A 7,972-nucleotide genomic window follows, 5' to 3' on the forward strand; every position below is an offset into this window, starting at 1 on the left:
AACACAGTTTATAGGGCCATACGGTACATAGTTTTCAAGTTACAGACTAAGCTAAGCAAAATGAATCTTTTTTTTTTTACTGTGAAAATGGCACTTTGGGACTGTGAAAGGGTTGGGGTTAGGGTTAGGGTTTTGGCCCTGTTGTCCCAAACTGCCCCAGCACTTCCCACATTGCTCAAAGTGGCTAGCTTTCATCCCAACACAGTTTATAGGGCCATACGGTACATAGTTTTCAAGTTACAGACTAAGCTAAGCAAAATGAATCTTTTTTTTTTTACTGTGAAAATGGCACTTTGGGACTGTGAAAGGGTTAGGGTTAGGGTTAGGGTTTTGGCCCTGTTGTCCCAAACTGCCCCAGCACTTCCCACATTGCTCAAAGTGGCTAGCTTTCATCCCAACACAGTTTATAGGGCCATACGGTACATAGTTTTCAAGTTACAGACTAAGCTAAGCAAAAGTGAACCAGGCCTTTTTACTGTGAAAATGGCACTTTGGGACTGTGAAAGTGACATTTTGGCCCTGTTGTCCCAAACTGCCCCAGCACTTCCCACATTGCTCAAAGTGGCTAGCTTTCATCCCAACACAGTTTATAGGGCCATACGGTACATAGTTTTCAAGTTACAGACTAAGCTAAGCAAAATGAATCTTTTTTTTTTTACTGTGAAAATGGCACTTTGGGACTGTGAAAGGGTTAGGGTTAGGGTTAGGGTTTTGGCCCTGTTGTCCCAAACTGCCCCAGCACTTCCCACATTGCTCAAAGTGGCTAGCTTTCATCCCAACACAGTTTATAGGGCCATACGGTACATAGTTTTCAAGTTACAGACTAAGCTAAGCAAAAGTGAACCAGGCCTTTTTACTGTGAAAATGGCACTTTGGGACTGTGAAAGTGACATTTTGGCCCTGTTGTCCCAAACTGCCCCAGCACTTCCCACATTGCTCAAAGTGGCTAGCTTTCATCCCAACACAGTTTATAGGGCCATACGGTACATAGTTTTCAAGTTACAGACTAAGCTAAGCAAAATGAATCTTTTTTTTTTTACTGTGAAAATGGCACTTTGGGACTGTGAAAGGGTTAGGGTTAGGGTTAGGGTTTTGGCCCTGTTGTCCCAAACTGCCCCAGCACTTCCCACATTGCTCAAAGTGGCTAGCTTTCATCCCAACACAGTTTATAGGGCCATACGGTACATAGTTTTCAAGTTACAGACTAAGCTAAGCAAAAGTGAACCAGGCCTTTTTACTGTGAAAATGGCACTTTGGGACTGTGAAAGTGACATTTTGGCCCTGTTGTCCCAAACTGCCCCAGCACTTCCCACATTGCTCAAAGTGGCTAGCTTTCATCCCAACAAAGTTTATAGGGCCATACGGTACATAGTTTTCAAGTTACAGACTAAGCAAAGCAAAATGAATCTTTTTTTTTTTACTGTGAAAATGGCACTTTGGGACTGTGAAAGGGTTGGGGTTAGGGTTAGGGTTTTGGCCCTGTTGTCCCAAACTGCCCCAGCACTTCCCACATTGCTCAAAGTGGCTAGCTTTCATCCCAACACAGTTTATAGGGCCATACGGTACATAGTTTTCAAGTTACAGACTAAGCTAAGCAAAATGAATCTTTTTTTTTTTACTGTGAAAATGGCACTTTGGGACTGTGAAAGGGTTAGGGTTAGGGTTAGGGTTTTGGCCCTGTTGTCCCAAACTGCCCCAGCACTTCCCACATTGCTCAAAGTGGCTAGCTTTCATCCCAACACAGTTTATAGGGCCATACGGTACATAGTTTTCAAGTTACAGACTAAGCTAAGCAAAAGTGAACCAGGCCTTTTTACTGTGAAAATGGCACTTTGGGACTGTGAAAGTGACATTTTGGCCCTGTTGTCCCAAACTGCCCCAGCACTTCCCACATTGCTCAAAGTGGCTAGCTTTCATCCCAACACAGTTTATAGGGCCATACGGTACATAGTTTTCAAGTTACAGACTAAGCTAAGCAAAATGAATCTTTTTTTTTTTACTGTGAAAATGGCACTTTGGGACTGTGAAAGGGTTGGGGTTAGGGTTAGGGTTTTGGCCCTGTTGTCCCAAACTGCCCCAGCACTTCCCACATTGCTCAAAGTGGCTAGCTTTCATCCCAACACAGTTTATAGGGCCATACGGTACATAGTTTTCAAGTTACAGACTAAGCTAAGCAAAAGTGAACCAGGCCTTTTTACTGTGAAAATGGCACTTTGGGACTGTGAAAGTGACATTTTGGCCCTGTTGTCCCAAACTGCCCCAGCACTTCCCACATTGCTCAAAGTGGCTAGCTTTCATCCCAACACAGTTTATAGGGCCATACGGTACATAGTTTTCAAGTTACAGACTAAGCTAAGCAAAATGAATCTTTTTTTTTTTACTGTGAAAATGGCACTTTGGGACTGTGAAAGGGTTAGGGTTAGGGTTAGGGTTTTGGCCCTGTTGTCCCAAACTGCCCCAGCACTTCCCACATTGCTCAAAGTGGCTAGCTTTCATCCCAACACAGTTTATAGGGCCATACGGTACATAGTTTTCAAGTTACAGACTAAGCTAAGCAAAAGTGAACCAGGCCTTTTTACTGTGAAAACGGCACTTTGGGACTGTGAAAGTGACATTTTGGCCCTGTTGTCCCAAACTGCCCCAGCACTTCCCACATTGCTCAAAGTGGCTAGCTTTCATCCCAACACAGTTTATAGGGCCATACGGTACATAGTTTTCAAGTTACAGACTAAGCTAAGCAAAAGTGAACCAGGCCTTTTTACTGTGAAAATGGCACTTTGGGACTGTGAAAGTGACATTTTGGCCCTGTTGTCCCAAACTGCCCCAGCACTTCCCACATTGCTCAAAGTGGCTAGCTTTCATCCCAACACAGTTTATAGGGCCATACGGTACATAGTTTTCAAGTTACAGACTAAGCTAAGCAAAATGAATCTTTTTTTTTTTACTGTGAAAATGGCACTTTGGGACTGTGAAAGGGTTAGGGTTAGGGTTAGGGTTTTGGCCCTGTTGTCCCAAACTGCCCCAGCACTTCCCACATTGCTCAAAGTGGCTAGCTTTCATCCCAACACAGTTTATAGGGCCATACGGTACATAGTTTTCAAGTTACAGACTAAGCTAAGCAAAAGTGAACCAGGCCTTTTTACTGTGAAAACGGCACTTTGGGACTGTGAAAGTGACATTTTGGCCCTGTTGTCCCAAACTGCCCCAGCACTTCCCACATTGCTCAAAGTGGCTAGCTTTCATCCCAACACAGTTTATAGGGCCATACGGTACATAGTTTTCAAGTTACAGACTAAGCTAAGCAAAAGTGAACCAGGCCTTTTTACTGTGAAAATGGCACTTTGGGACTGTGAAAGTGACATTTTGGCCCTGTTGTCCCAAACTGCCCCAGCACTTCCCACATTGCTCAAAGTGGCTAGCTTTCATCCCAACACAGTTTATAGGGCCATACGGTACATAGTTTTCAAGTTACAGACTAAGCTAAGCAAAATGAATCTTTTTTTTTTTACTGTGAAAATGGCACTTTGGGACTGTGAAAGGGTTAGGGTTAGGGTTAGGGTTTTGGCCCTGTTGTCCCAAACTGCCCAGCACTTCCCACATTGCTCAAAGTGGCTAGCTTTCATCCCAACACAGTTTATAGGGCCATACGGTACATAGTTTTCAAGTTACAGACTAAGCTAAGCAAAAGTGAACCAGGCCTTTTTACTGTGAAAATGGCACTTTGGGACTGTGAAAGTGACATTTTGGCCCTGTTGTCCCAAACTGCCCCAGCACTTCCCACATTGCTCAAAGTGGCTAGCTTTCATCCCAACACAGTTTATAGGGCCATACGGTACATAGTTTTCAAGTTACAGACTAAGCTAAGCAAAATGAATCTTTTTTTTTTTACTGTGAAAATGGCACTTTGGGACTGTGAAAGGGTTGGGGTTAGGGTTAGGGTTTTGGCCCTGTTGTCCCAAACTGCCCCAGCACTTCCCACATTGCTCAAAGTGGCTAGCTTTCATCCCAACACAGTTTATAGGGCCATACGGTACATAGTTTTCAAGTTACAGACTAAGCTAAGCAAAATGAATCTTTTTTTTTTTACTGTGAAAATGGCACTTTGGGACTGTGAAAGGGTTAGGGTTAGGGTTAGGGTTTTGGCCCTGTTGTCCCAAACTGCCCCAGCACTTCCCACATTGCTCAAAGTGGCTAGCTTTCATCCCAACACAGTTTATAGGGCCATACGGTACATAGTTTTCAAGTTACAGACTAAGCTAAGCAAAAGTGAACCAGGCCTTTTTACTGTGAAAATGGCACTTTGGGACTGTGAAAGTGACATTTTGGCCCTGTTGTCCCAAACTGCCCCAGCACTTCCCACATTGCTCAAAGTGGCTAGCTTTCATCCCAACACAGTTTATAGGGCCATACGGTACATAGTTTTCAAGTTACAGACTAAGCTAAGCAAAATGAATCTTTTTTTTTTTACTGTGAAAATGGCACTTTGGGACTGTGAAAGGGTTAGGGTTAGGGTTAGGGTTTTGGCCCTGTTGTCCCAAACTGCCCCAGCACTTCCCACATTGCTCAAAGTGGCTAGCTTTCATCCCAACACAGTTTATAGGGCCATACGGTACATAGTTTTCAAGTTACAGACTAAGCTAAGCAAAAGTGAACCAGGCCTTTTTACTGTGAAAATGGCACTTTGGGACTGTGAAAGTGACATTTTGGCCCTGTTGTCCCAAACTGCCCCAGCACTTCCCACATTGCTCAAAGTGGCTAGCTTTCATCCCAACACAGTTTATAGGGCCATACGGTACATAGTTTTCAAGTTACAGACTAAGCTAAGCAAAATGAATCTTTTTTTTTTTACTGTGAAAATGGCACTTTGGGACTGTGAAAGGGTTGGGGTTAGGGTTAGGGTTTTGGCCCTGTTGTCCCAAACTGCCCCAGCACTTCCCACATTGCTCAAAGTGGCTAGCTTTCATCCCAACACAGTTTATAGGGCCATACGGTACATAGTTTTCAAGTTACAGACTAAACTAAGCAAAATGAATCTTTTTTTTTTTACTGTGAAAATGGCACTTTGGGACTGTGAAAGGGTTAGGGTTAGGGTTAGGGTTTTGGCCCTGTTGTCCCAAACTGCCCCAGCACTTCCCACATTGCTCAAAGTGGCTAGCTTTCATCCCAACACAGTTTATAGGGCCATACGGTACATAGTTTTCAAGTTACAGACTAAGCTAAGCAAAAGTGAACCAGGCCTTTTTACTGTGAAAATGGCACTTTGGGACTGTGAAAGTGACATTTTGGCCCTGTTGTCCCAAACTGCCCCAGCACTTCCCACATTGCTCAAAGTGGCTAGCTTTCATCCCAACACAGTTTATAGGGCCATACGGTACATAGTTTTCAAGTTACAGACTAAGCTAAGCAAAATGAATCTTTTTTTTTTTACTGTGAAAATGGCACTTTGGGACTGTGAAAGGGTTAGGGTTAGGGTTAGGCTTTTGGCCCTGTTGTCCCAAACTGCCCCAGCACTTCCCACATTGCTCAAAGTGGCTAGCTTTCATCCCAACACAGTTTATAGGGCCATACGGTACATAGTTTTCAAGTTACAGACTAAGCTAAGCAAAAGTGAACCAGGCCTTTTTACTGTGAAAATGGCACTTTGGGACTGTGAAAGTGACATTTTGGCCCTGTTGTCCCAAACTGCCCCAGCACTTCCCACATTGCTCAAAGTGGCTAGCTTTCATCCCAACACAGTTTATAGGGCCATACGGTACATAGTTTTCAAGTTACAGACTAAGCTAAGCAAAATTAATCTTTTTTTTTTTACTGTGAAAATGGCACTTTGGGACTGTGAAAGGGTTGGGGTTAGGGTTAGGGTTTTGGCCCTGTTGTCCCAAACTGCCCCAGCACTTCCCACATTGCTCAAAGTGGCTAGCTTTCATCCCAACACAGTTTATAGGGCCATACGGTACATAGTTTTCAAGTTACAGACTAAGCTAAGCAAAATTAATCTTTTTTTTTTTACTGTGAAAATGGCACTTTGGGACTGTGAAAGGGTTAGGGTTAGGGTTAGGGTTTTGGCCCTGTTGTCCCAAACTGCCCCAGCACTTCCCACATTGCTCAAAGTGGCTAGCTTTCATCCCAACACAGTTTATAGGGCCATACGGTACATAGTTTTCAAGTTACAGACTAAGCTAAGCAAAAGTGAACCAGGCCTTTTTACTGTGAAAATGGCACTTTGGGACTGTGAAAGTGACATTTTGGCCCTGTTGTCCCAAACTGCCCCAGCACTTCCCACATTGCTCAAAGTGGCTAGCTTTCATCCCAACACAGTTTATAGGGCCATACGGTACATAGTTTTCAAGTTACAGACTAAGCTAAGCAAAAGTGAACCAGGCCTTTTTACTGTGAAAATGGCACTTTGGGACTGTGAAAGTGACATTTTGGCCCTGTTGTCCCAAACTGCCCCAGCACTTCCCACATTGCTCAAAGTGGCTAGCTTTCATCCCAACACAGTTTATAGGGCCATACGGTACATAGTTTTCAAGTTACAGACTAAGCTAAGCAAAATGAATCTTTTTTTTTTTACTGTGAAAATGGCACTTTGGGACTGTGAAAGGGTTGGGGTTAGGGTTAGGGTTTTGGCCCTGTTGTCCCAAACTGCCCCAGCACTTCCCACATTGCTCAAAGTGGCTAGCTTTCATCCCAACACAGTTTATAGGGCCATACGGTACATAGTTTTCAAGTTACAGACTAAGCTAAGCAAAATGAATCTTTTTTTTTTTACTGTGAAAATGGCACTTTGGGACTGTGAAAGGGTTAGGGTTAGGGTTAGGGTTTTGGCCCTGTTGTCCCAAACTGCCCCAGCACTTCCCACATTGCTCAAAGTGGCTAGCTTTCATCCCAACACAGTTTATAGGGCCATACGGTACATAGTTTTCAAGTTACAGACTAAGCTAAGCAAAAGTGAACCAGGCCTTTTTACTGTGAAAATGGCACTTTGGGACTGTGAAAGTGACATTTTGGCCCTGTTGTCCCAAACTGCCCCAGCACTTCCCACATTGCTCAAAGTGGCTAGCTTTCATCCCAACACAGTTTATAGGGCCATACGGTACATAGTTTTCAAGTTACAGACTAAGCTAAGCAAAATGAATCTTTTTTTTTTTACTGTGAAAATGGCACTTTGGGACTGTGAAAGGGTTAGGGTTAGGGTTAGGGTTTTGGCCCTGTTGTCCCAAACTGCCCCAGCACTTCCCACATTGCTCAAAGTGGCTAGCTTTCATCCCAACACAGTTTATAGGGCCATACGGTACATAGTTTTCAAGTTACAGACTAAGCTAAGCAAAAGTGAACCAGGCCTTTTTACTGTGAAAATGGCACTTTGGGACTGTGAAAGTGACATTTTGGCCCTGTTGTCCCAAACTGCCCCAGCACTTCCCACATTGCTCAAAGTGGCTAGCTTTCATCCCAACACAGTTTATAGGGCCATACGGTACATAGTTTTCAAGTTACAGACTAAGCTAAGCAAAATGAATCTTTTTTTTTTTACTGTGAAAATGGCACTTTGGGACTGTGAAAGGGTTGGGGTTAGGGTTAGGGTTTTGGCCCTGTTGTCCCAAACTGCCCCAGCACTTCCCACATTGCTCAAAGTGGCTAGCTTTCATCCCAACACAGTTTATAGGGCCATACGGTACATAGTTTTCAAGTTACAGACTAAACTAAGCAAAATGAATCTTTTTTTTTTTACTGTGAAAATGGCACTTTGGGACTGTGAAAGGGTTAGGGTTAGGGTTAGGGTTTTGGCCCTGTTGTCCCAAACTGCCCCAGCACTTCCCACATTGCTCAAAGTGGCTAGCTTTCATCCCAACACAGTTTATAGGGCCATACGGTACATAGTTTTCAAGTTACAGACTAAGCTAAGCAAAAGTGAACCAGGCCTTTTTACTGTGAAAATGGCACTTTGGGACTGTGAAAGTGACATTTTGGCCCT

This window comes from Protomyctophum bolini (assembly GCF_963924005.1).
Source record: "Protomyctophum bolini genome assembly, contig: SCAFFOLD_59, whole genome shotgun sequence".
NCBI classification, from domain to species: Eukaryota; Metazoa; Chordata; class Actinopteri; order Myctophiformes; family Myctophidae; genus Protomyctophum; species Protomyctophum bolini.